At 42.4% G+C, this 25,073-nt stretch overlaps 1 pseudogene; it reads right to left on the bottom strand.

Annotated features, from left to right (window-relative positions):
• Positions 1–292: 292 nt before the first annotated feature.
• The window catches only part of LOC101613484, a 28,252-nt pseudogene continuing 3,471 nt past the window's right edge, over positions 293–25,073 (bottom strand).

Genomic DNA, 25,073 nt, shown 5'->3' with positions numbered 1-25,073 from the left:
GTTGTCCTCTGGCCTCCACACACACATGTGCACGTGCACCTGCACTCACACATATACACACAAGCGTTAGATGTACAGGGCAATGATGTGACACTGATTTCCAGCTCCTGCCAGGCCTTCCTGGCCTCTGGCTTCTGGAACTATTTATTGCTGGAGCCTGAGATAGTACTGTGGACCATGTAGCAGAAGAGAAATATTCACCTCATGGCAACCAGAATAAAAAAGGAAAAAAGAAAAAGGTAGAAAAGATCTGGGGCCCCTTCACAGTCATTCTTTCAATACCTCTCCTCCATTAGGCCTCGCCTACTAAAGGTTCTACGGCTTCCCAATGGGGCCTCAGGCAAGTGAGCAGCTCATACCAGGCCACAGAAGCAGGGAGCTGACGGCATGCTGCTCGAGGTGTGATGCCGAGAAGCTGAAATGAGAGTAAAAGTTAGACAGAGGAGTTCAACAGGGTTAGGTTTTGCAAGCAAGTGCCATCTCTCCAGCCCCTAAAACTTGACCTTTCTGGTCACCTTGAGGATGGATTCCTCCTATCAGGAATAGGAAGGACTCCGGATCTTGTCAACTAAGGTTGTGAAGGTAGCCATGGGATGTGATGAGCTCAGGAGAGTTTTGTTTCTGCCTTCAAGGTGTTTCCTTCTTGCTTCTAAAAGCTGATGGACCATAATGCTTGCTCTGAGGTGATTTCTCACTTGCTCTGGCAACTTGCAGGAACTCAGTATGCTAAAATGAACAATTTCTCGGGCTGTCTATAATGAGCTTGTAAATATACCTTGTGGTGCTGGAAAGATGGCTTAGTGGTTAAGGGGCTTGCTTGTGAAGCCTAAGAACCCAGGCTTGATTCCACAGTACCCACATAAGCCAGATGCACAAGGTGGTATTGTCTGTCTGGAGTTTGTTTGCAGTGGCTGGAGGTTCTGTCATGCCCATTCTCTCTCTCTCTCTCTCTCTCTCTCTCTCTCTCTCTCTCTCTCTCTCTCCTCTCTCATAAATAAATAAAATATTTAAATATATAAGAAATATGTCTTGTATGTTGAGAATGATAAAGTAGTCAAGATGATCAAAGTTGCCTGACATCTTGGTTTTTGCTGCAAAGGACATTAGGCACACTGTGTGGGTATCATAGTTTACGACACCACTAGGTTAACAGCCCTCTTCCCTTCCAGGAAGCTAATGCTCTAAAAAGAGAGCCAGGCACTACAGTTTCACCCAGTTGGGAGTGCGGTTTTATTTTCCTATTGTAGCTAATAGTTGTGATTACTAGAGGCTTAGGTTAACAAACAGGAAGGAAGCTTTTAACAACGGTTCCTGCCTTGACAAGAGGAGTCTGATTAACACGTGAAAGCTTCAAAATAAAAATTGACATGAACACCACTTCAGAGCTCACCGCATGGTTCATAGTTCTGATACTTGGCGTGGCTGTGGAAGAAGCAGCTACATTAATTATAATGACTTGATCTTGTCAGCTTTTAATGCACGTTAATGAATGAAGTCAACGTGCCTATCATCGTTAACAGCAAAATGCCAGTTACGTGGGGGAAAGGTGCTTGCTTATTTTTGTTTATCTCTTCGGCCCTGTGAGATCTGTAATCATGAAAACAGAATAAATTGTAATGTTGGGGGGGGGGGGAAGGACGCAAAACCTGAGTTAACGTGAAGTAGGAAAGTGTCTTGGCTTACAGGCCCAGTCCATGGCTGCTTGGCCACGTAGCTTTGAGCCTGAGGCAACACCGCCCATCATGACAGGGATGCTTAGCATCTCACATATGTCACAGCAAAAAAAAAAAAAAAAAACATATCAGAAGGGGACCAGGCCTCCTCCAAGGTCATGCATTCAATGACATAATTTTCCTACATGAGACCACCTCCCATTCATGCCACAGGCTAGAGACCAAGCCTTTGACACATGGGCCTTTGAGGGACACTTCAAAAACATGACAAATCATCTTTCTCACAGCCCTTATGCCACCCTCCAGTAATTCCTATTAAGTTCTAAAATGATTTTCATTGTGTATATTCATTAAACTGAGTATTGTGTCACACAGGACATTTTGTATGTTAACAATACTCCCCAGAGTCCACACACGCCACCTTTCCTTACCCCCCATTTCACCCACCCCACTCCTTTTAGACCCCTTTATTCCTCTAGACATGGCATATGTACATACATAATTTTATGTGCGTAGGTAAAATCTAAGAACCACAAATGAGAAAGAAGATATAATATTTGGTATTTTTTTTGAATAGTGGCTTAATGTGTTTAATATGATCATGTCCAGTTGCATGCATTTTCCTGCAAAAAAAAATAATTTTATTCTTTTTTTATGGCTGAAAATATTCTAGTATGTATATATACCACATTCTCTTTGACCATTCCTCTGCTGATGGTCACCCAGGTTGATTCCATAACTTAGCAATTGTGAACAATAAACATGACAGTAAACATTATCATGCAAGTATGTCTGTGATATCTTGACTTGGACTCCTTTGGGTAGAAACCCAGAAGTGGTAGAGTCGGGTCATCTGGTAGATGTTTCTTGAAAACCCTTTTTACTGACTTCTGTAGTGCCTGGGCTAGTGTGCATTCACACCAGCATCGGAGTTCCCTTGAGTGGTGGTTCCCATGTGGAGTGGCCCCATAGCCTCATATGTTTGTGATTAAGCCTCCTACTTAATCCCCACCTGGTGAAGCTTTGGGAGGCACAGCCTTGCGGGAGGAGGTGTGTCACTGGAGAGGGTGCAGCCCTGGAATGTTATAGCCCAGCCCCACCGGCCAGTGACAGTCAGCCCGCTCCTGCTGCTTCTTCCCTGGTGATACGTGACCATGTGCCCCAGCTTCCTGACCTTCTGCGTTTCCCCTACCATGATGAAACTTGTAAGTGCAAGCCCATACAAGCCCTTTCCTTCCGTAAGCTGCTTCTGATAGGGTGTTTGTCCCAGCTGTGAGAAAGCAACCACTACCCTCTGTCCACCTTCCTAGTATTTATGTTTTCTTGGTGACTGCCATGCTGACCAGGATGTAACCCTTTTATTTCCTCCTCTTGTCTTTTATGGCTATAGCTAAGACTTCAACCATTATACTGAATGAGTGAAGAAAGCAGGCATCCTTGTCTTGTTCCTGGTTTTAGTGGAAATGCTTTGACCTTTTTCACCATCTTCTGTGACATGGTTTGATATAACTTTTATTTTTGTTGAGAGATGTTCCTTCTATCCCTAGTCCCTTCAGGTTTTTATCATAAATAGATGTTGGATTTTGTCAAAAAGCCTTTTCTTCATCTGTCGGAAGACTATGTGGTTCCTATCCTTGAGTGCATCCCTGTGATTCCCTGCAGAAATTGATGTGCATATATTGAACCCTTCTGACATCACTGGAATGAAGCCTACTTGATCACAGTAAATCATCTTTTTGATGCGTTTTTCAATTCAGTTTGCAAATATCTTATTCAGAATTTTTTTTAATTTATTTGAGAGCAACAGATAGAGAAAGGCAGAGAGAGAGAGAGAATGGGCACGCCAGGGCCTCCAGCCACTGCAAATGAACTCCAGATGCGTGCACCCCCTTGTGCATCTGGCTAACGTGGGTCCTGGGGAATCAAGCCTCAAATCGGGGTCCTTAGGCTTCACAGGCAAGCGCTTAACTGCTAAGCCATCTCTCCAGCCCTTATTCAGAATTTTTACATGTATGTTCATCGGGGAGATTGAACTATCATTTTCTTTGTTTCTTGGGTCTTTATCTGATTTTTCGTTTGTGTTTGCTTGTTTGTTTGTTTTTGCAAAGTATGGTTTCATTCTAGTCCAGGCTGACCTGGAATTCACTATGTAGTCTCAAGGCAGCACTGAACTCACGGCACTCCGCCTGCCTCTGCCTCCCAAGTGTTGGGATTAAAGGCATGCACCACCACGCCTGGCTTTTAATATTTTATGGGACAATATGAGAGGCATTGGTGCTCTTCAAAAAATGGTGGCCTTACTTAGTGGTTAAGCGCTTGCCTGTGACGCCTAAGGACCCCAGTTCTAGGCTCGATTCCCCAGGACCCATGTTAGCCAGATGCACAAGGGGGCGCACGCGTCTGGAGTTCGTTTGCAGTGGCTGGAGGCCCTGGCGTGCCCATTCTGTCTCTCTCTCTCTCTCTCTCTCTCTCTCTCTCTCTCTCTTGCTCGCTCTCAAATAAATAAATAAAATAAACAACAATAAATTTTTTTTTAAAGGTGGCCTTAGCAAAGTTGCCCAGGGTGGCAGTGCAGCCCCTGGCTGAAGTGTAGCAGGCATCAATACCAGCCATCAGCAGCAGCTTCTTGGGCACGGGGGGCAGAGACAATGCCAGTGGCCCTGGGGGCAGGGATAAGGCACACCAGCACAGAGCCACAGCGGCCTGTCACTTTACAGGGGACTGTGTGGGGCTTGCCCATCTTGTTCCCCCAGGAGCCTCTCTAGACAGGCACAATGGAGAATTTGTCCAAAATGATGGCCCCTCGGATGGCAGTAGCTACCTCTTTGGAGTACTTAACATCCCCACCGACATAACTGTTGTAGTCCCCAGTGGTAACAAAAGCCTTGAACCTGGTCCACTGGCCAGCTCCTGTCTGCTTCTGCACTGGCATGATCTTCAGAACCTCATCCTCAAGGGACACCCCCAAGAAGAAGTCAATAATCTCAGACTCCTGGAATGGCAGGGAGAACATAGATCTCCTGCAGGGACTTGATCTTCATGCCCTTGACCAGGCGGCCCAGCTTGGTGACAAGGATCCACTCACTGTCTTTGGCTTTGCGTCCACGAGTCCTCTGCAGAAGCCACTGCGGCCTCCCGGGCCTGCCCTGCCCCCTCCCTCTGCGCTACTGTCATCCACCATTGGGTGTTTTCCCAAGGAAGAAGCTGGAGTTGATTTTTGCGCAGGGTGAAGGAAGTGGATGTAGATTCATTTTTCCACATACGATGTCTGCCCAAGTTCTCCAGCACCATTGGTTGAAAATGCTGTCTTTATTCCAGTGTGCACTGATGGCTCCTTTGTCAAAGATCAGATAACTTTATTTGCTTAAACCAATGTGTGGATCTTCCATTCTGTTCCATTGAGCTATATGCTGGCTTTTGTGCCAGTCCCATGCTGTTTTTATTACTATGGCTTTGTAATATAACTTGATATTGGGTATAGTGATAACCTCCAGCAGTGTTTCTTTTGGTGAGGACACTTTTAGATATATGAGGCCTTCTGTGGCTCCATATAAATTTTGAGACTGGGCTGGAGAGATGGCTTAGCAGTTAAGGCACTTGCCTGCGAAGCCTAAGGACGAAGGTTCAATTCTCCAGGTCCCACGTAAGCCAGATGCACATGGTGGCACATGCATCTGGAGTTTGTTTGCAGTGGCTGGAGGCCCTGACATGCCCATTCTTTGTTCTCTCTGTCTTTCTCTCTGTCTCTCTCTCTCTCATAAATGAATAAATAAAAATAAAATCTTTAAATTTTGAGACTGTTTTTTCTATCTCTTTGAAATATGATGCTGGAATTTTTATTGGTATTTCACTGAATCTGTATACTGCTGTTTATAGAATGGCCATTTTTACAATATTAATTCTACCAGTCCATGAGCAAAGAATGTCTTTCCATCTTCTCGTGTCTTCCTCAATTTCCTTCTTCAGAGTTTTTATCGAATAGGACTTTTGCTTCCTTGGTTAGTGATATTCCAAGATATTTAATTTTTTTGTAGCTATTGAAAATGGGACAGCCTTACTCATCTTTTTCTCCATGTGTTTGTTTTTGGCACATAGGAAAGCTACTGATTTTTGTGTGTTAATTTTGTATCCTGCCACTATGCTGAAGGAATTTATCACTGTAAAAGGATTTTTAGGGGTCACTAACGTATAGCATCATGTCATCTGTGAATAGGGCTAGTTTAACTTCTTCCTTTCCAATTTGTACCCCTTTTATTTCTTTCTCCTCTTATTGCTTTGGCTAGAACTTCTAGTACTATGTTGAAGAGCAGTGGTGAGAGTGGGCACCCTGTCTTGTTCGCAATCTCAATCTCACCATTTAGTATGCTTTGGGCATTAAGTGATTTATAAACTGCCTTTGTTGTGTTGAGATATGGTCCTTCCATCTCTAGTCTCTCTAGTACATCATGATCATGAAGTCACGCTGCATTTTGTCAAAAGCCTTCTCTGTATCTATTGAAATGATCATGAGGTTCTTGTGTTTAAGCTTATTTACGGAGTGTACAACACTTACAGATTTCCATATGTTGAACCCTCCCTGCATCTCTGGCACAAACCTGCTTGATCGAGGCAGAAAATGCTTTTGATGTGGTCTTGAATTGGTTTTGTGAGGATTTTACTGAGGATGTTTATTTATTTGAGAGAAAGAGGCAGTTTGAGAGAAATGGGCACACCAGGGCCTCCAACACACTGCAAATGAACTCCAGACACATGCACCACCTTATGTGCGTCTGGCTTACGTAGGACCTGGAGAATGGAACTTGAGTCCTTAGGCTTCACACACAAGCACCTTAACCACTAAGCCATCTCTCCAGCCCTGTTGGTTGTTTTTTGCTTGTTTGTTTTGCGTTGCTATTTGTCCATCTCACGATAGACGTCATGTTTTGTTATGGATGTGGCAAATGGTGGCTAATGTGGGGTCTTCAATGATTGATCTGTACTCAGCCAGGTTGGATAGGGGAAAGCCAAACCTACATGGGTCCAGACAGAGATCAGCATAAACAAGGCTTTATAGCCAATTACAAATGGATTCTTTGGTGACACTCAGGTATGTAATGGGAAGACCTGATTGGTTTGAAGATTCAAGGGGCTGACCCAAAGGCTAGCCTACCTAGGTAGTGTTCTAGACTACAGAGACCACAGGAGGCATGGCAGCCATTGTGGGTGAAACTGGATTAGATATGAGTTCCATTCCTGACACAGTGAGGTGACATCTGGCTTTCCCTTTGGGCTCCTGTCCCTAACTGGCACTGCCAAAGGAAGCGTGCTTTCTCCTGAGTCCCCTTCAGTATGTGACGAGGTGCAGATTACATGGCAACAGGCCAATTTCATATGTTTTCATTTTGCCAAAACTATGTAAATATTATCACTTAATGAACTTTTTCTGGCTGTTGTTAGAGAGGAAATGCAGTAGTGGTTTTTTTGTTGTTGTTGTTGTTTTTTAACTTTTGGCCTTTGTAAAAGTTTTAAAATACTTTTGGGTTTAAAACTGAACATAAAAAAAATTTAAAAATTCAATTTTTCAAAAATTCAAAATGGGGCTGCAGAGATGGCTTAGTGGTTAAGATGCTTGCCTGAGAAGCCTAAGGACCCAGGTTCGATTCCCCAGAACCCATGTAAACCAGATGCACATGGTGGTGCATGCGTCTGGAGTTTGCAGTGGCTAGAGGCCCTGGCATGCCTATTCTCTCCCTTTCCCTCCCTCTCTCTCTCTGTTTCTAATAAATAAATAAATATAATAAAGTATTTTTAATTCAAAATATAAGTTATGGACACAATGATTTTAAATTTGGGTTTTCTTTCCCAGTTTCCACTATTTCATCAGCAGTAGAGAATTGTAAAGACGCTGAGAAAGCTACTTGTCTCTTAAAGTGTAAAATGGGAGGATATGGGTTGTTTGAGAAATAATTTGTGCTTTGAATACTATTTGTAGTTGGAGTCTGGGGAAAAATATAGTGCAATCTTCTCCCATAAGTGGTTGCCTGCCATCTTCTGACATTTTTAAAACTTAAATGAGAATACTGTTCTGCTCTATTACTATTTTGTAACTGACTTAGTAAAACAAGATTTTATGTTTTGTTAAAAGATGTGTTCTCTGGCATAGCTGGAAGCCAGGAGAGAGTCAGTCCCCAGACAGTCAGCGTGTCTAGTGCCAGAAGGTGCTACATGGGCGACTGGGGGAAATGACCAATATCTGTCCAAGCAACTCATGGTCCAACCTACTTAGCAGCAAATAACCTGTTGTGATGCCCACACAAGTACAATAGTGGCACACAGCCATGGTGGGAAACCATCTGCTCTTGATTCAGCTAACTGATCCCCTCAGAGGTACGAGACCCATAGCTGGAGCTGGGAAACAAGTCAGAACCATATCCAAACATAAGACCACTCTCCAATATCAAGCTATCATCAATCATGGGGTACAAGAGAGCCTACACCTATTAAATTCTCTATAAAAAAAAAAGTAAGGGTTATCTCATTTGTCCTGGTGCTAACTTTCTCTCCGTTGGAGAATCTGCTTCTCTTTTTCAGATAGATGCAGATCCTAAGGAGAGAGCCACCCCATCATACCTTAAAAGAGCCCCGGCTGAAACTAAGGAAAATTGGCAAAACAAGCAAGGGTGCTGTTTTCCTGATGAACTGGATACCAGCACAAGGGGGAAGGAGACCAACACAGAGAAAAACCAACTCCTACCATATCAGAGAGCCAGAGCCCCAGGGGCCCCCAACACCTCATCACTGAAGCAGACCAAAAGTGAACCCAACATGGCTCAGGGAAATTTTGCAGAAGAGGGAGCGGAAAGAATGTCAAGAGCCACATGTTGGGTCAAGATATGCAGAGACATTTATTGTACCAATAACTGTGGGCTAACTCCACAATGCACGACCCATATACCTCAACAAGGAGGAGCCAATGGGGAGGGGGTAGTTCATGGATGAGCCTAATTATGGTACCAAACTGCCTGTACTTGCAGAATAGAAAACTAATAAAAAAAAAAAAAAGAAAGAAAGTGTGGTGGTTTGATTCAGGTGTCCCCCATAAACTTAGGTGTTCTGAATGCTAGGTTCCCAGCTGATGGATATTTGGGAATTAATGCCTCCTGGAGGGAGTGTATTGTTGGGCGGGCTTATGGGCTTTATAGCCAGTTTCCCCATGCCAGTGTTTGGCACACCCTCCTGTTGCTGTGTCCATCTTCTGTTGGCCAGGGGGTGATGTCCACCCTCTGCTCATGCCATCGTTTTCCCCTGCCATCGTGGAGCTTCCCCTCGAGCCTGTAAGCCAAATAAACCTCTTTTTCCCAGAAGCTGCTCTTGGTTGGGTGATTTCTACCAGCAATGCGACCCAGACTGCAACAGAAAGAAAGAAAAAAAAAAAAAAGGAGACCTCAAAAAAAAAAAAAAAAAAAAAAAGATGTGTTCTCACCAGGCATGGTGGCACACACCTTTAATCCTAAATAATAATTTGTCGTCATGTTATGTGTGTGTATATACATAGACACATATATACATATATGTATATATACTTGCATATCAAAATATAAGTCTGCTAATAATAACTAGCACAGTTATTATAAAATCTGTACAAGATCTAACTTTTTTTGTGTCAATTAATTAGCCTACTGAGCCAATCTTCTAAACTTTAACTTGAATAGAAGAAGCTAGCCACGTATCGTGGTTCATGCCTTTAATCCCAGCACTCAGGAGGCAGAGGTAGGAGGATCCTTGTGAGTTCGAGGCCACCCTGAGACTACATAGTGAATTCCAGGTCAGTCTGAGCCAGAGTGAGACCCTACCTTGAAAAACAAAAATAATAATAATAATAATAAATAAGTAGCAGCTAACCTAATGTATAAAGAATGTCTATGTAGTTCTCAGTAATGATGCTAACTGTTGCTGACTTTTTTTATCAATGTATTATGTAAGCCTTCTAAAACATTTGATCTCTACTTGCAGTAACTTACCATGTGATTGTGAATCACAGCCTTGTAAGATTTCAAAGATAGGAGGGGCTGAGGAGATGGCCCAGTGGTTGAAGGCACTTGCTTACAACGCCTGTCGACCTGGTTTGATTTTCCAGTACCCATGTAAAGCCAGATGCACAAAGTGTCACATGCATCTGGAGCTCCTTTGCAGCAGTGGCTCTCACGGTCCTGGTGTGCCCATGCTCTTCACCGCTCTCAAATAAATAAATATAAATAAATAAATAAGATAAGTGGATGCTTGTTGGAGTCAGCTTCACATTTCTGGCAGAAAACATCTGACCAAGAGAAGCTTGTGGGAGGAAAGGGTTTATTTTGGCTTACAGACTCAAGGGCTGGAGATGGCTTAGAGGCAAGGGGAAGCTCCATGACGGCAGGGGAAAACGATGGCATGAGCACAGGGTGGACATCACCTCCTGGCCAACATCAGGTGGAGAATAGCAGCAGGAAAGTGTGCCAAACACTGGCAAGGGAAGCTAGGTGTAATACCCATAAACCCGCCCCCAACAATACACTGCCTCCAGGAAGATCCAATTCCCAAATTGCCACCAGCTTGGAACCTAGCATTCAGAACACATAAATGTATGGGGAACACCTGAATCAAACCACCATATCCACCAGACTAAACAATAATCAGAAGTATACTTACAGTTGATTAAAGTCCCTGGCATTGTCCCCCTCTCTCTGTCAAGGACCCCCTCCCACTCTCTAAGGAGTCTTCCCTCTATTTCCTTAATAAAATCTACTTTTCCCCTGCTCATCTATTGCCTGCATTCCTTACTTTCTAACTAATTTAAGAGTCACTCTCTTGTTGCGGTTGTGGTCTGCTGAGCTGTCCAACACCTTAGCTACTCAAGCCCACCTGGGCTAAGAAAGGCCCAGCCATCTTAAAACTCTCCATCAGACTTCAAACTACTTCAAACTCAAAACTCCACTGAGAAAGGCCAAACGCCCTGCAGTGGTTTGAGTGTAAAATGTCCCCCACGGCCTCATGGGTTTGAATACTTAATCCCCAGCTGGCTGCATTAGTCAGGAAGGTTGTGGAACCTTCAGGAGGTAGAGCCTTGCTGCAGGAGGCGTGTGCCTGGGGGTGGGCCTGGAGGTGTTAAGAGTCCAGCCCTGCTTGCGCATCCAGCCCCTCTCTAGTCGTCCCTGTTGATGTGACCCCAGCTGTCTGCTCCTGCCCCGTTTTCTTGGCTACGACATAACTTACCCTCAAAACTGCAAGCCAAAATAAACCCTTTTCCTCCATAAACTAATTCTTGTCCAGAATTTTGTCCCAGAAATGAAAAAGTAACTAACACATGGCCGACCAAGATAATGCCTTGACCCTCCAGCACCCGTCTCTCATTATGAGGTGTGGGACAGTCACACCACCCTCACTCTCACCCCATCCCACACTACCACCCATCAACTTGGTTTACTAAGAGAAAACCTTTAACTTTTAAAAATAGGGTTTTTTTTTTTTTATTTATTTGAGAGGGAGAGAGAGAGAGAATGGGCATAGCAGGGTCTACAACCACTGCAAATTCCAGATGCATGCGCCACCTTGTACATCTGACTTTATGTGGGTACTGGGGAATCGAACCTGAGTCCTTTGGCTTTGCTGGCAAGCATCTTATCCACTGAGCCAACTCTCCAGCCCTCCTTTAACTTTAACCCAGCTACAAATTACATTCTTTAAACAATGCTAGAGAGAAGGGATGGGTAGTGTCCTAGCACCAAATTATATATATTTGCACTGTATTGGCACCTAGGCAACACTCTCTCTCGAGGTGCCCATGCACACTCAAGTCCTCTTCTCCTTTCCATAGGTGGCTCCCTCTTAGAGTGGCCTTGGGTGTGCTTCTTTATTTCTAAATGCCTTTCTTTCTCCTAACCCTCATGCTTAAGCCTGTATTAAAATGTCTAATAAGGGGCTAGAGAGATAGCTTAGCAGATAAGATGCCTAAAGACCCAGGTTCAACTCCCCAGAACCCATATAAGCCAGATGCACAAGGTGACGCATGCGCACAAGGTGGTGCAGGCATCTGGAACTCGATTGCAGTAGCTAGAGGTCCTCTCTCTCATTAAAAAACTCTATTAAGATCTCCAACTCTCAGCTGGGCATGGTGGCTCACGCCTTTAATCCCAGCACTTGGGAGGCAGAGGTAGGAGGATTGCTGTGAGTTTGGGGCCACCCTTAGACTACATAGTGAATTCCAGGTCAGCCTGGGCCAGAGTGAGACCCTACCTCGAAAAAAAAAAAAAATCTCCAACTCTGAACCTGGCATGGTGACACGCGTCTTTGATTCCAGCACTCAGGAGGTTGTTGAGGTAAGAGGGTCGCTGTGAGTTCCAGGCCAACCTGAACTAAAGTGAGATCCTGATTCAGAAAAAAAATAAATAAATAAAGGAGGACTGGAGAAGTGACTTGGCAGTTAAGGTGTTTGCCTGCAAAGCCTAAGGATCTGAGTTTGATTCCCCAGTACCCACATAAAGCCAGATGTACAAAGTGGCACATGCATCTGGATTTCATTTGCAGTAGCTGGGGGCCCTGGAGCACCCATTTTCTCTGTCTATCTCTATTTTAACTCTCTCTGTTTTTTTTAAGATTTATTTATTTATTAGAGACAGAAAGAGTGGTGAGGGAGAGAGAAAGTGAGAATGGGCATGCTAGGGTCTCTAGCCACTGCAAACAAACTCCAGATGTATGCACCACCACCATGTGCATCTGGCTTATGTGGGACCTAGAGAATTGAACCTGGATCCTTAGGCTTTTGCAGGCATGTGTCTTAACTGCTAAGCCATCTCTCCAGCCCTTCTCTCCCCCATCTCCTCTCTCTCTCCCTCCATCTCTGCAAATAAATAAATAAAATATTTTTTAAAAAAAAGGAATGAAGGATGAAAAAAGAAAGAAAACTCCCCAACTCTGCCTTATACTGGCTCTTCTGGAATCGGATCCCATGCTGAAGTCACAGACCCTGGGATTTCATCTGAGTAGAGGGCAGTGCCAAAGAATTTCCCAAGGTTTCGATAGAGGGATGTACGGGTTAAGGCTGGGAGGAACCAGGAGTGGAATTTCCATGCTGCACCTTGCTGCTGCAGAGCTACTCCTCCTGTACACCTCTGAATTGCTTAAAATTGGCCACAAATGGTTTACTGGTACTAACTCCATCCTCTGTCATCTTCTCTCCGATGTGGGATCAAAACAGGCCAACCAGGACTAGACCCTCAACTAGTGTTACCAAAGCCAATTCTCTGTTACCAGAGAACTGTGTTACCAGAGCCTGTTCTTGGGCAGCCCTAGCATCTAGGCTCAGCCACCTGTTCTCAACAAACCAACCAAAACAGCCAAAGAATCATGAGAAGCAGAAAAAGGAGATTTCCTCAATGTTTTCACATTTGAGAGACAAAGCAACACAGTGGCTTTCCCCCGAGTCCGGACATACAGTTTGGGTTTAAGGAGAGACGGCCAGAAGCATTCAGAGCTCAGGAGTTCTGATCAAGGTGGGGTCCTTCCTATCAGTCTCTCCTGTAATGTGATCTGACAGGTTGCCAGCATTGCCTGACAGTCCTCTCTGGGGGAGACAAATTTGTCCTTGGTGCCCGTTTTTGGCCTTTTCTTTCTCACAGCATGAAATTCCTGAAGACATTCCAGTTTCTTGGGTTTCACTGTTTCCATAGTCTGAAGGCCAAAGGGAATGGCACAGGTGTCTCTTTAGAATGTCTTCCTTTCTGCCATGTCAGTTCCACTAGGGACAGTAGAGCTCAAACCATTATATGGCTAATCAAAGATGTCTTCAGAAAATATTGTTAAAGGCAAGGGGCTAAGTGGTCAAAATCAAAATGAAGTCAGGGGCTGGGGAGATGGCTCAGAGGTTAGAAATGCTTGCAAAGCTGGTTTGTCCTAATTCGATTCCCCAGTACCCATGTGAAGCCAGATGCAAACTGATGCACACGTCTGGAGTTCATTTTCAATGACAAGAGGTCCTGAGTTCCCAGTCATCCCCTCCCCCTCTCTCTCCTCACAAGTAAATAAAAACATTTCAAGAAAATGAAGTCGCGCTGGGCAAGGTATTGCTTGCCTGTAATCTCAGCACTTGGGGAACTGAAGCAGGAGAATTATAAATTTGAGGCCAGCCTAGATTTCTTGGTGAGATCTTGAATCAATCTACTGAGATGCAGCTGCTTGTGCTAGCCGCCCCCCCCACCCCCAAAATAACTAAAGCCAACAGGTTACGAAGAAATGGTTCTTATACACAATTACCTGACACTAATTAAATGTATTCTAACTTCAGTCCCTACCTTGTTGTTGTTTTGAGGCAGGGTCTCACTCTAGCCCAGGATAGCCTTGAACTCACAGCCATCTTCCTAAGTGCTTCCCAAGTGCTGGGATTATAGCCACCCTGCCTGGCTTCCTACTTAATAATATCCTGTTTATAGTATTTGCTTAAGACACATAGATTTCACCTCAAGATACAGGTGTTAAAATAAAAAGTGGGGGAAATGTAACTAGCCTAGCAGGAAAAAACATACTCTAAAGAGACCTTTATGCCTATCCCTTTATTACAGTATCGAATCAGTGGACCCCAAGGCATCTCAAGCTGAGAAGAGAGGTTGGTGCCAGCCAAAGAGGCATTCTGCAACCTCGCAGGGGAAGCTGGATGGGGAGAACCACACCTTGGCTACTATTGCTTAGCTATGCCTTTTGCCTTCCAATTAAACCCAAACCTCATGTCAGGACACCAAAGACAGATGAGGGAGGGATGTCACGTAACTCCTTCATTCTTCTCAGTGTAACCACATTGAATCTTTATTCCACTTTTCACCATTAATTTGTCTCTTTTAGTTGGATCTCTGAGAACAGGTGGCCAACCCTCGCTTGTTAGGGCTGTGTAAACACAGGCCCTAATCCCATTAACTCCAGATACCATACAGGTATCTCCAGAACCCCAAGCAGGGTATCCTAAACTTTTTCCACTTGCAACCCCTGTTTGCTAAGGGAATTTGTATACAATTCTATTGCAGGATTAGAGCTTTTAAAGGAATTCATTTCTATAATGATGCACGCTCTTGGAACCCAAATTTTGGGTCCTTGTTCAAGTTATCAAAGAACTGAAAAATATAGACTCAAAGAAGAGTAATTCATGAGATTTATTGCAGGGGGAGTTGAAATAGAAGAAAAAGTGCAGAAACCAAGAGAAATTCTCCCCTTCCTGGCCCTGCTGGGAAAGAAAGGAAACCATAATAATTTCATGTGGAGGCTTGGATCTTTTAAAAATGAGGCATCCAGGGCTGGAGTGATGACTTAGCAGTTAAAGCATTTGCCTGCAAAGCCAAAGGACCCAGGTTCGATTCCCCAGGACCCACATTAGCCAGATGCACAAGGAGGCTCATGTGGCTGGAGGTCCTGGCATGCCCATTGTCTGTCTCTCTCCCTCCCTCCCTCCCTCTCTCTCTCTCCTCCCTCTTTCTCTGTCAAATAAATAAATGAACAAGTATAAAATATTTTTAAAAGCAGGCATCCATTTAGGATGAGCTTCATGGCCAAGCTCAGGTGAGTAGGCAAGCTGATAGGCAAGGAACACTGACTCAGGAAGGGCATACTCATGGGGGCTAAGCCTGAGGAATTACCAGGAAACTGCTCCTCCCACTGCTGACAGGCATCTTGGGCAAGACAGGATCACACTCCAGTCCTAGTCTCCCCACAGAAGAGTGGCATCTGTTTCTTTGAGCCTGTCCCTAGCTGACTGCCTATCAGGAAAGTCTATCATGCTCCTAATCTGTTTCAGTACTAGGTATATAGGTAGATAAAATAGGTGTACAAGGCCAGGCATGGTGGTGCACACCTTTAATCCCGGAATTCAGGAGGTAGAGGTAGAAAGATCATCATGAGTTCGAGACCATCCTGAGACTATATCATGAATTACAGGTCAGCCTGGACTAAAGCCAGACCCCTCCCCCCAAAATAAAATAGATGTACAAATCAAACACTTATTCATAATAAATCATAAAGAAAAATTTAAAAAATATATATATAGTTTTACCACTTACTGAAGATGAAAGCAAATTTGTATACTAATAAAATGGATATGCTTGTTTATTTGTTCATAAAGAATTCAATCTTGGCTGAATATTTGCTATTGTGGGACACACAGCATCGCCAATGTTTTTCGTACTGATATTTTGATTTTATAATCAATGCTGAGAATGCTACATTAAATAAATACAAAGTACAAGCCAGGCGTGGTGGCGCACGCCTTTAATGCCAGCACTTGGGAGGCAGAGGTAGGAGGATCACCATGAGTTCAAGGACATCCTGAGAATGCGGAGTGAATTCCAGGTCAGCCTGAATTCAGTGAGACCCTACCTCAAAAAAAAAAAAAAAAAAAAAGTACAAAATGGTAGATGGAGACTGTGGTTAATCTTGGTTTATACTTGACAGGATCTAGAATCACCATGGAAATCTCTGGGCATGTCTGTAACTGGCTTCCTAAATGATGTCAATCGACACTGGAAGACCCAGCCCTGGGATCAGCGCTCCTCTTTCTGCTTCCAGTCTGTGGGGGCAGCGCACAGGGTCGCTGGTGCCCCTGCCGCCGTGCCTTCCCCACCACAGACAGCAAACCCTTGCGTTGCAGTGTCAGGCATTTGCCACAGCAGTGAGAGAAGTCGCTAATCCAGACACATCTCAGAAACTGTTGGAAAGTGCATCCTGTCCACAAGCCAAAATTCACTTAGTGAAACTTAAGTACAGTAACAGAAACAGATTTTTTTTTTTTTTTTTTTTTTGGTTTTTCGAGATAGGGTCTCACTCTAGCTCAGGTTGACCTGGAACTCACTATGTAGTCTCAGTCTGACCTCGAACTCACAGCAGCCCTGCTATCTCTGCCTCTCAAGTGGGATTAAAAGCATGTGGCACCATTCCCGGCAGAGGCAGAAATTTTTTAAATCAAATATTCTAACACAATACAATACAATCTAAAGACTAATGATCTGAGCCAGACATGGTAGCACACACCTTTAATCCCAGCACCTGGGAGGCAGAGGTAAGAGGATCACTGTGAGTTCGAGGCCACCCTGAGACTACATAATGAATTCCAGGTCAGCCTGGGCTAGAGTGAGACCCTATCTTGAAAAACCAAGAAGAAAAAAATTATTGATCTGATACTTATGAGCTCAACAATGATAAGAGGAAAATAAAGTTTTCTCACATTCAACCATTATGTCACTGTAAGAGCAGAAAAGTTTGTCTTTAGAATAAAAACATTGCAATTCATAACCAAAAATAGTCTTCAATATAAGCCGAGGTGTTTTAGGCAGGATTTATCAGTGTTGAAGGACATTCAAGGTGTTCAGAATCAAGATGACAGCGAGGCTGCAAACACTGCATAGTGGAGCACCATCAGAAATACTGTGGATTCAACACATCTAAATTTGATTTTTAGTCACTGTGAGCTTATTTATTTATTTATTATCTTTTCACAATTTTTATTAACATTTCCCATGATTATAAACAGTTATCCCATGGTAATACCCTCCCCCCGACACACTTTCCCTTTTGAAATTCAATTCTCCATCATATTACCTCCCCATCTCAATCATTATACTTACATATATACAATATCAACCTATTAAGTACCCTTCTCCCTTCCTTTCTCTTCCCTTTTTATCTCCTTTTTAACTTACTGGCCTCTGATACTAAGTATTTTCCTTCTCACGCAGAAGCCCAATCATCTGTAGCTAGGATCCACATATGAGAGAGAACATGTGGTGCTTGGCTTTCTGGGCCTGGGTTACCTCACTTAGTATAATCCTTTCCAGATCCATCCATTTTTCTTTTTTTTTTTTTAATTTTTTTATTTATTTGAGAGCAACAGACACAGAGAGAAAGAGATAAAGGGAGAGAGAGAGAGAATGGGCGCGCCAGGGCTTCCAGCCTCTGCAAACGAACTCCAGACGCGTGTGCCCCCTTGTGCATCTGGCTAACGTGGGACATGGGGAACCGAGCCTTGAACCGGGGTCCTTAGGCTTCACAGGCAAGCGCTTAACCGCTAAGCCATCTCTCCAGCCCCCATCCATTTTTCTGCAAATTTCATAACTTCATTTTTTTTACCGCTGAGTAGAACTCCATTGTATAAATGTGCCACATCTTCATTATCCACTCATCAGTTGAGGGACATCTAGGCTGGTTCCATTTCCCAGCAATAAACATGGTTGAGCATGTACTTCTAAGAAAATAAGATGAGTCCTTAGGATATAGGCCTAGAAGTGCTATAGCTGGGTCATATGGTAGATCAATCTTTAGCTGTTTTAGGAACCTCCACACTGATTTCCACAATGGCTGGACCAGATTGCATTCCCACCAGCAGTGTAGAAGGGTTCCTCTTTTTCCACATCCCCACCAACATTTATGATCATTTGTTTTCATGATGGTAGCCAATCTGACAGGAGTGAGATGGGATCTCAATATAGTTTTAATCTGCATTTCCCTGATGACGTAGAACATTTTTTTAGATGCTTATGTGCCATTCGTATTTCTTCCTTTGAGAATGCTCTATTTAGCTCCATAGCCCTTCTTTTTATTAGCTTGTTTGATTCCTTATTATTTAACTTTTTGAGTTCTTTGTATATCCTAGATATTAATCCTCTATCAGATATATAGCTGGCAAAGATTTTTTCCCATTCTGTAGGTTCCTCTTTGCTTTATTCACTGTGTCCTTTGCAGTGCAAAATCTTTGTAATTTCATGAGTTCCCAGTGATTAATCTGTGGTTTTATTGCCTGAGCAATTGGGGTTGTATTCAGAAAGTCTTTGCCAAGACCAATATGTTGAAGGGTTTCCCCTACTTTTTCCTCTAGCAGTTTCGGGTCTGATGTTAAGGTCTTTTATCTATTTGGACTTACTTCTTCTGTGTGGAGAAAGAGAAGAATCTATTTTCATCCTTCTGCAGATATATATCCAGTTTTCAAAACACCATTTGCTGAAGAGGCTGTCTTTTCTCCAATGAGTGTTTTTGGCATTTTTATTGAATATCAGGTGGCTATAGCTACCTGAACTTACATCTGGGTCCTCTATTCTATTCCGCTGATCTACATGTCTGTTTTTGTGCCAGTACCACACTGTTTTTTGTTACTATGGCTCTGTAGTATAGGTTAAAATCAGGTATGGTGATACCACCAGCCTTATTTTTGTTGCTCAGTATTATTTTAGATATTCAAGGTTTTTTGTGATTCCAAATGAATTTTTGGATTCTTTTTTCTATTTCCATGAAGAATGTCTTTGGAATTTTGATAGGGATAGCACTAAATGTGTAGATTGCTTTTGGTAAGATTGCCATTTTCACAATATTGATTTTTTCCAATCCAGGAACAAGGGATGTTTTTCCACTTTCTAGTGTCTTCTGCAATTTCTCGCTGGAGAGTTTTAAAGTTCTCATTGTGGAGATTCTTTACTTCCTTGGTTAGGTTTATTCCAAGGTACTTTATTTATTTATTTATTTTTTTTTTTGGATGCAGTTGTGAATTGGAGTGATTCTCTGATTTCATCCTCTGTGTGTTTGTTGTTAGCATATATGAAGGCTACTGATTTCTGTGTATTTAGTTTGTATCCTGCTACATGGCTGTAGGTTTTGATCAGCTCTAACAGTTTGCTAGTAGAGTCTTTTGGGTCCTTTATTTATAGAATCATGTCATCTGCAAATAATGATAACTTGATGTCTTCCTTTCCAATTTGTATCCCTTTTATGTGTGTCTCTTGCCTTATTGCTTTGGCTAAGACTTCCAGAACTATATTAAATAAAAGTGGGGACAGTGGACACCCTTGTCTTGTTCCTGATTTTAGTGGAAAAGCTTCCAGTTTTTCCCCATTTAGTAATATGTTGGCTGTAGGCTTGTCATAAATAGCTCTTATTATACTGAGATATGTTCCTTCTATTCCCAGTCTCTGTAGGACTCTTATCATGAAGGGATGTTGGATTTTGTCAAATGCTTTCTCTGCATCTAATGAGATGATCATGTGATTTTTGTCCTTCAATCCATTTATATAATGTATTACATTTATAGATTTGTGTATATTGAACCATCCCTTCATCTCTGGGATAAAGCCTACTTGGTCAGGATGAATTATTTTTCTGATATATTCTTGTATTCTGTTTGCCAGTATTTTGTTGAGAATTTTTGCATCTATGTTCATGAGGGAGATTGGTCTGTAATTTTCTTTTTTTGTTCTATCTTTGCCTGGTTTTGATATCAGGGTGATACTGGCTTCATAGAAGGAATTTGGTAGAATCCCTTCTTTTGCTATTTCCTGCAAAAGCTTAAGAAGCAATGGTGTTAGCTCTTCCTTGAAGGTCTGGTAAAATTCAGCAGTGAATCCATCTGGGCCTGGACTGTTTTTAGTTGGGAGACTGTTTGGATCTCCATGCTTGTTATAGGTCTGTTTAAGTGATTAATCTCATCTTGATTTAATTTAGGTAGGTCATATAAATCAAGAAAATCATCCATTTCTTTCAGATTTTCATACTTTGTGGAGTATATGATTTTATAGTATGTCCCTATGATTTTTTCAATTTCTCTGAAATCTGTTGTGATGTTACCTTTTTCATCTCTGATTTTATTAACTTGTGTCTCTTTCTTTCTTTGGGTCAGATTTGCTAAGGGTTTATCAATCTTGTTTATCCTTTCAAAGAACCAACTCTTTGTTTCATTAATTTTTTGGATTTTTTTTTGTTTCTATTTCATTAATTTGTGCCCTAATCTTTATTATTTCTTCCCATCTACTCATTTTTGGTTTGCCTTGTTCTTCTTTTTCCAAGGCTTTAAGTGAAGTATTAGGTCATTTACTTGTGACTTTTCTAATTTCTTAATATAGGCACTTAAAGCTATAAATTTACCTCTTAGAACTGCCTTCATTGTGTCCCAGAGATTTTGGTATGTTGTGTTCTCATTATCATTTGACTGTATAAATTTTTTGATTTTCTTCTTGATTTCTTCATTGACCCATTCATCATTTAGTAGTGTATTGTTTAGTTTCCATGATTTTGTGTATGCTCTATAGCCTTTCTTGCTATTGATTTGCAGTTTAATTCCATTGTGGTCAGATAGAATGCAAGAAATTATTTCAATTTTCCTGAATTTGTTAAGATTTGGTTTGTGTCCTAATATATGATCTATTTCAGAGAATGTTCCATGTGCTGCTGAAAAGAATGTATATTCTGCAGCATTTGGATGAAATGTCCTGTATATATCTGTTAGGTCCATTCCTTCTATGACCTTATTTAGTCCAGATGCCTCTCTGTTTATTCTTTCCCGGGATGACCTGTCAATTGATGAGAGTGGGTTATTAAAGTCACCCACCACCACTGTGTTTGGTATTCTGTGACCTTAGTTCTAATAGTGTTTGTTTGACGAATTTGGGAGCCCCCATGTTAGGTGCATATATGTTTAGGATTGTAATGTCCTCCTGTTGGAGTGTGCCCTTAATCAATATAAAGTGTCTGTCCTTATCTTTCTTGACTAACGTTGGACTGAAGTCTACCTTGTCAGATATTAGGATAGCAACCCCTGCTTGTTTTCTAGGCCCATTTGCTTGAAACACCGTTTTCCAACCTTTCACCCTCAGATAATGCCTATCCTTTGTAGAAAGGTGAGTTTCTTGGAGACAACAAATTGTAGGATCCTGCTTTTTAACCCAGTCTGCAAACCTCTGTCTTTTGGTTGGGGCATTGAGGCCATAGATATTAAGAGATATTATTGAAAGGTGTGTATTTATGTTTGCCTTTTTTTTTTTTTTTTTTTTTGTGGTTCCGGTTCTTCCTTTGCTCTCTTGTGTTAACTAGTATTGGAGTATTGCTTGTTTTTTCTAGGTTCCTTATATATGTGCTTTTCCTTTTCTTCAGCATGGAGTATTCTTTCAAGTATTTTCTGTAGAGCTAGTTTTGTCTTCAAATGCTCCTTTAACCTGCTTTTGTCATGGAATGACCTTATTTCCCCATCTATTTGAATGGATAGCTTTGCAGGATAAAGTAACCTTGGTTGACAGTTGTTATCTTTTAGCATTTGGAATACATCACTCCAAGCCCTTCTGGCTTTTAAAATTTGTGTTGAATAATCTGCTGTAATCCTGATGGGCTTGCCTTTGTAGGTAACTTGATTTTTCTCTCTAACTGCTTTCAATATTTTTTCTTTGGTTTGTGTGTTCGGTAGTTTGATTATAATATAGCGAAGAGAGGTTCTTTCGAGGTTTTGTCTGGCTGGGGTTCTAAAGGCTTCCTGTATCTGCATTGGCACCTCTTTCCCAATTTGAGGGAAGTTTTCTTCTATGATTTTGTTGAAAACGCCTACTACGCCTTTGGCATGGAATTCTTCTCCTTCTACTATGCCCTGAATTCTTATTTTGATCTTTTCATAGTGTCCCAAATATCTTGAAATTCCCACTCATATTTTTCTATAAGTTTGTCTTTCTCTTTGTTGGACTGTATTAGACCTGCCACCTGGTCTTCTAGCTTAGATATTCTGTCCTCTCCTTCATCCATTCTACTGGTGAGATTTTCTACAGAGTTTTTTATTTCATTGACTGTGTTCTTCATTGCTAGTAATTCTGACTGGTTTTTCTTTATTATATCTATTTCCTTATTTATGTCTTATATTGCCCTTTTTATTTAATTAAATTGGTGTCCTGCATCTTCTTTGATTCCTTTGATTTCCTCTTTGACTCCTTTAATTTGTTCTGTGACTTCTTTGAACATATTTACAATCATTCTTTTGACATCTTTCTCAGGCATTTCCTCTAACTCGTTCTCACTGAAGGTCATTTCTGAAGAAATAATACTTTTAGGTGGATTTATATTGTCTTGTTTTTTAGTGTTTCTTGTGTTATAATGTATATATTTTTGCATCTTAGATTAAGTTAATGCTTATATTTTCTAGCTATCTGGGTAGTCTTAGCTGTATCAATTGATCTGATGTTATATATCTTCAGGGTAGGAGCTTAAGGTGTTAGGTGTGGCTCTTAAGACTTTCATAGTATCTACAAAGGTGTTCCTAGGGGTTGAGTTTGCCTGCTAAGGGAGTATTCAAGTAGGCTGAGTGGAATAAAATACAGGTAGATACTAAAATTGAACTAAACACTGTATACATTCAATCAAAAACAGCACCAAGTATTTATGTAAGAGTAGGTATTATAACAACCAGATCCTCTATCAACAAAGAGGTTAAGATTTCTGGTCTGTTGAGGGATCTAAGTCAGCTTGTGACCAAGTGAGACCCTTCCCTGGTGCAATCCCAGTTACCTTTTTGGATGAATTTGGTCTCAGCCAAGTTGCTGGCTGGGTTGTTGGGCTGCTGTTCTGATTTCTGGAGCTGGGCACTGGCTTCTCCAGTGGGGCAAACTTAGCCTAGCAACTGTGGGCATGCAGATCGGCACCCCGGCTGCTGGAACCGCTACTGCTGCTGCTGAAGCTGCCGCTGCTGGATCCATTTCTGCTGCTGCTAAAGCTGCCGTTGCTGGATCCACCACCACTGCTGCTGCTGCTGCTTTAGCTGCCACTGCTGGATCCCCTGCTGCTGCCTCTGAAGCTGCCGTTGTAACCACTGCTGCTGCTGCTGAAGCTGCTTGCTGGATCTGCCATTGCTGGAGCCGCTGTTGTTGCTGCCGGACTCTGCTCCTACTTGGGTCCCGCTGTTGGCTCAGGTTGATGTGGCCAGGTCCCAGGACCGCTGCTCTGTTTTCTGGAGCTGGGCACAGGCAGTGGGGGAAGGGAGGGAGCCAATGCTACTCTAGTTCTCTTGCTGTTCCACGTCTTCTTCTATGTTGTGATCTGCTCCTCCATTGTTCACTGCCACTCTCCCTTCACATTTCTTGAGTTGCGGGGAGCTCTGGTGTGAGTGGAAGCTCCCCTCACCTGGCTTTTCCTGCAGCTCAAGCCAATCCTGGTGGCTTTCTGGTGCGCCGCCACCACCACGGTTTGCGGATCTGCAGGGGCCACTTTTGCCGGCCTGTGCGGGCTCTGGATGCTCTGGATCTCTTCTACTTCTCTGCTGCTGTTCCAATTTCCTAAACACCTCGCTTTTTTTTAGTAAAAGCATGTATTTTGCTGAGTTTTTTTGGTCTTTTCCCCCCTAGGCTGCTTTAGCGTGGTGCCTATGCTGCCATCTTAACCAGAAGTCTCACTGTGAGTTTACAACCCTTCTACTGTTGCCAAATTTTTCACAACTCCACATCCGGGTAGTTAGACACATAGCCCCATATGGGCTCATCATCCACCATGTAAGAAGCTTGGAACTAAACCCATTCCATACATGCAAGTTCTCATGTGTGGTGGCTTGATTCAGGTGTCCCCCATAAACTTAGATGTTCTGAATTCTAGGCTCCCAGTTGAAGGAGATTTGGGAATTAATGCTTCTGGAAGCAGTGTATTGTTGGGTGTGGGCTTATGGGTGTTATAGCCAGTTTCCCCATGCCAGTGTTTGGCACACTCTCCTCTTCCTGTTGTCCACCTGATGTTGGCCAGGAGTTGATGTCCACCTTCTGTTCACACCTTCATTTTCCCCTGCCATCATGGAGCTACCCCTTGAGCCTGTAAGCCAAAATAATCCTTTTTTCCCCCACAAGCTGCTCTTGGTCAGGTGATTTCTGTCAGCACTGTGAACCTGACCACATCATCATGTGTCATTTCTTAGGAAGCTGTGAGTGATGGACCCCACCAAAATAGGGCAGTTAACCAGGAAAGAGCTGGATTTATGAAGAAAGGAGTTAACTCCAGACAAAATAAAAGACCTTTTCCAGGGTGAGATCTCAGGATAAAGCTTGCACCAACACAGGGTGGGCAATGCATGCAGCTGGTGGGCAGAATAGTTACCAGGTTATAAAGCTGACTGATGGGTCTGGAAGTGCTGAAGGACAACTTAGCAGGTTAGCAGCTGGGGTTCATGACTTGTCATAGAAACTAAGACGAGAGAGAAAGAGGGTACAGACATATAAAATATTAAGTCTGAGTATTAAAGAAGATGCATATAGTGTATAATTTTGTTCAAAGACAAACTTCCGATGTTTAAATAGTCCAGAGTCTACAGTTCTATATAGCATGGTACTAACTGGTTAAAGTCAGCTCTTAAGAATATAATGTAACACGTGCATAATTGTCTTTACTGAATTTTTAGAAAACAATAGAAATTTCTCAGCTTTCAAATTCTTAGGTCCAATTTCCTTAGAGATACATTTACCCTTTTATTTCATTTTTTAAGCAAGTTTGTTCTTATTTGTCTACTGTGAAAGACAGAATATCTGATCCTCTAAAATGCCTTAAATGGAACACAGTATTTTGGTAAATTGGGACTTTTTTCAACTTCTCTACTGATTTGACTTTCTTGGTAGGGGGAAGGAGAGTAACTATAGCCAC

This window comes from Jaculus jaculus, chromosome 6 (assembly GCF_020740685.1).
Source record: "Jaculus jaculus isolate mJacJac1 chromosome 6, mJacJac1.mat.Y.cur, whole genome shotgun sequence".
In the NCBI taxonomy this organism is placed as follows: Eukaryota; Metazoa; Chordata; class Mammalia; order Rodentia; family Dipodidae; genus Jaculus; species Jaculus jaculus.
This window is presented reverse-complemented; position numbering and strand designations above follow the sequence as displayed.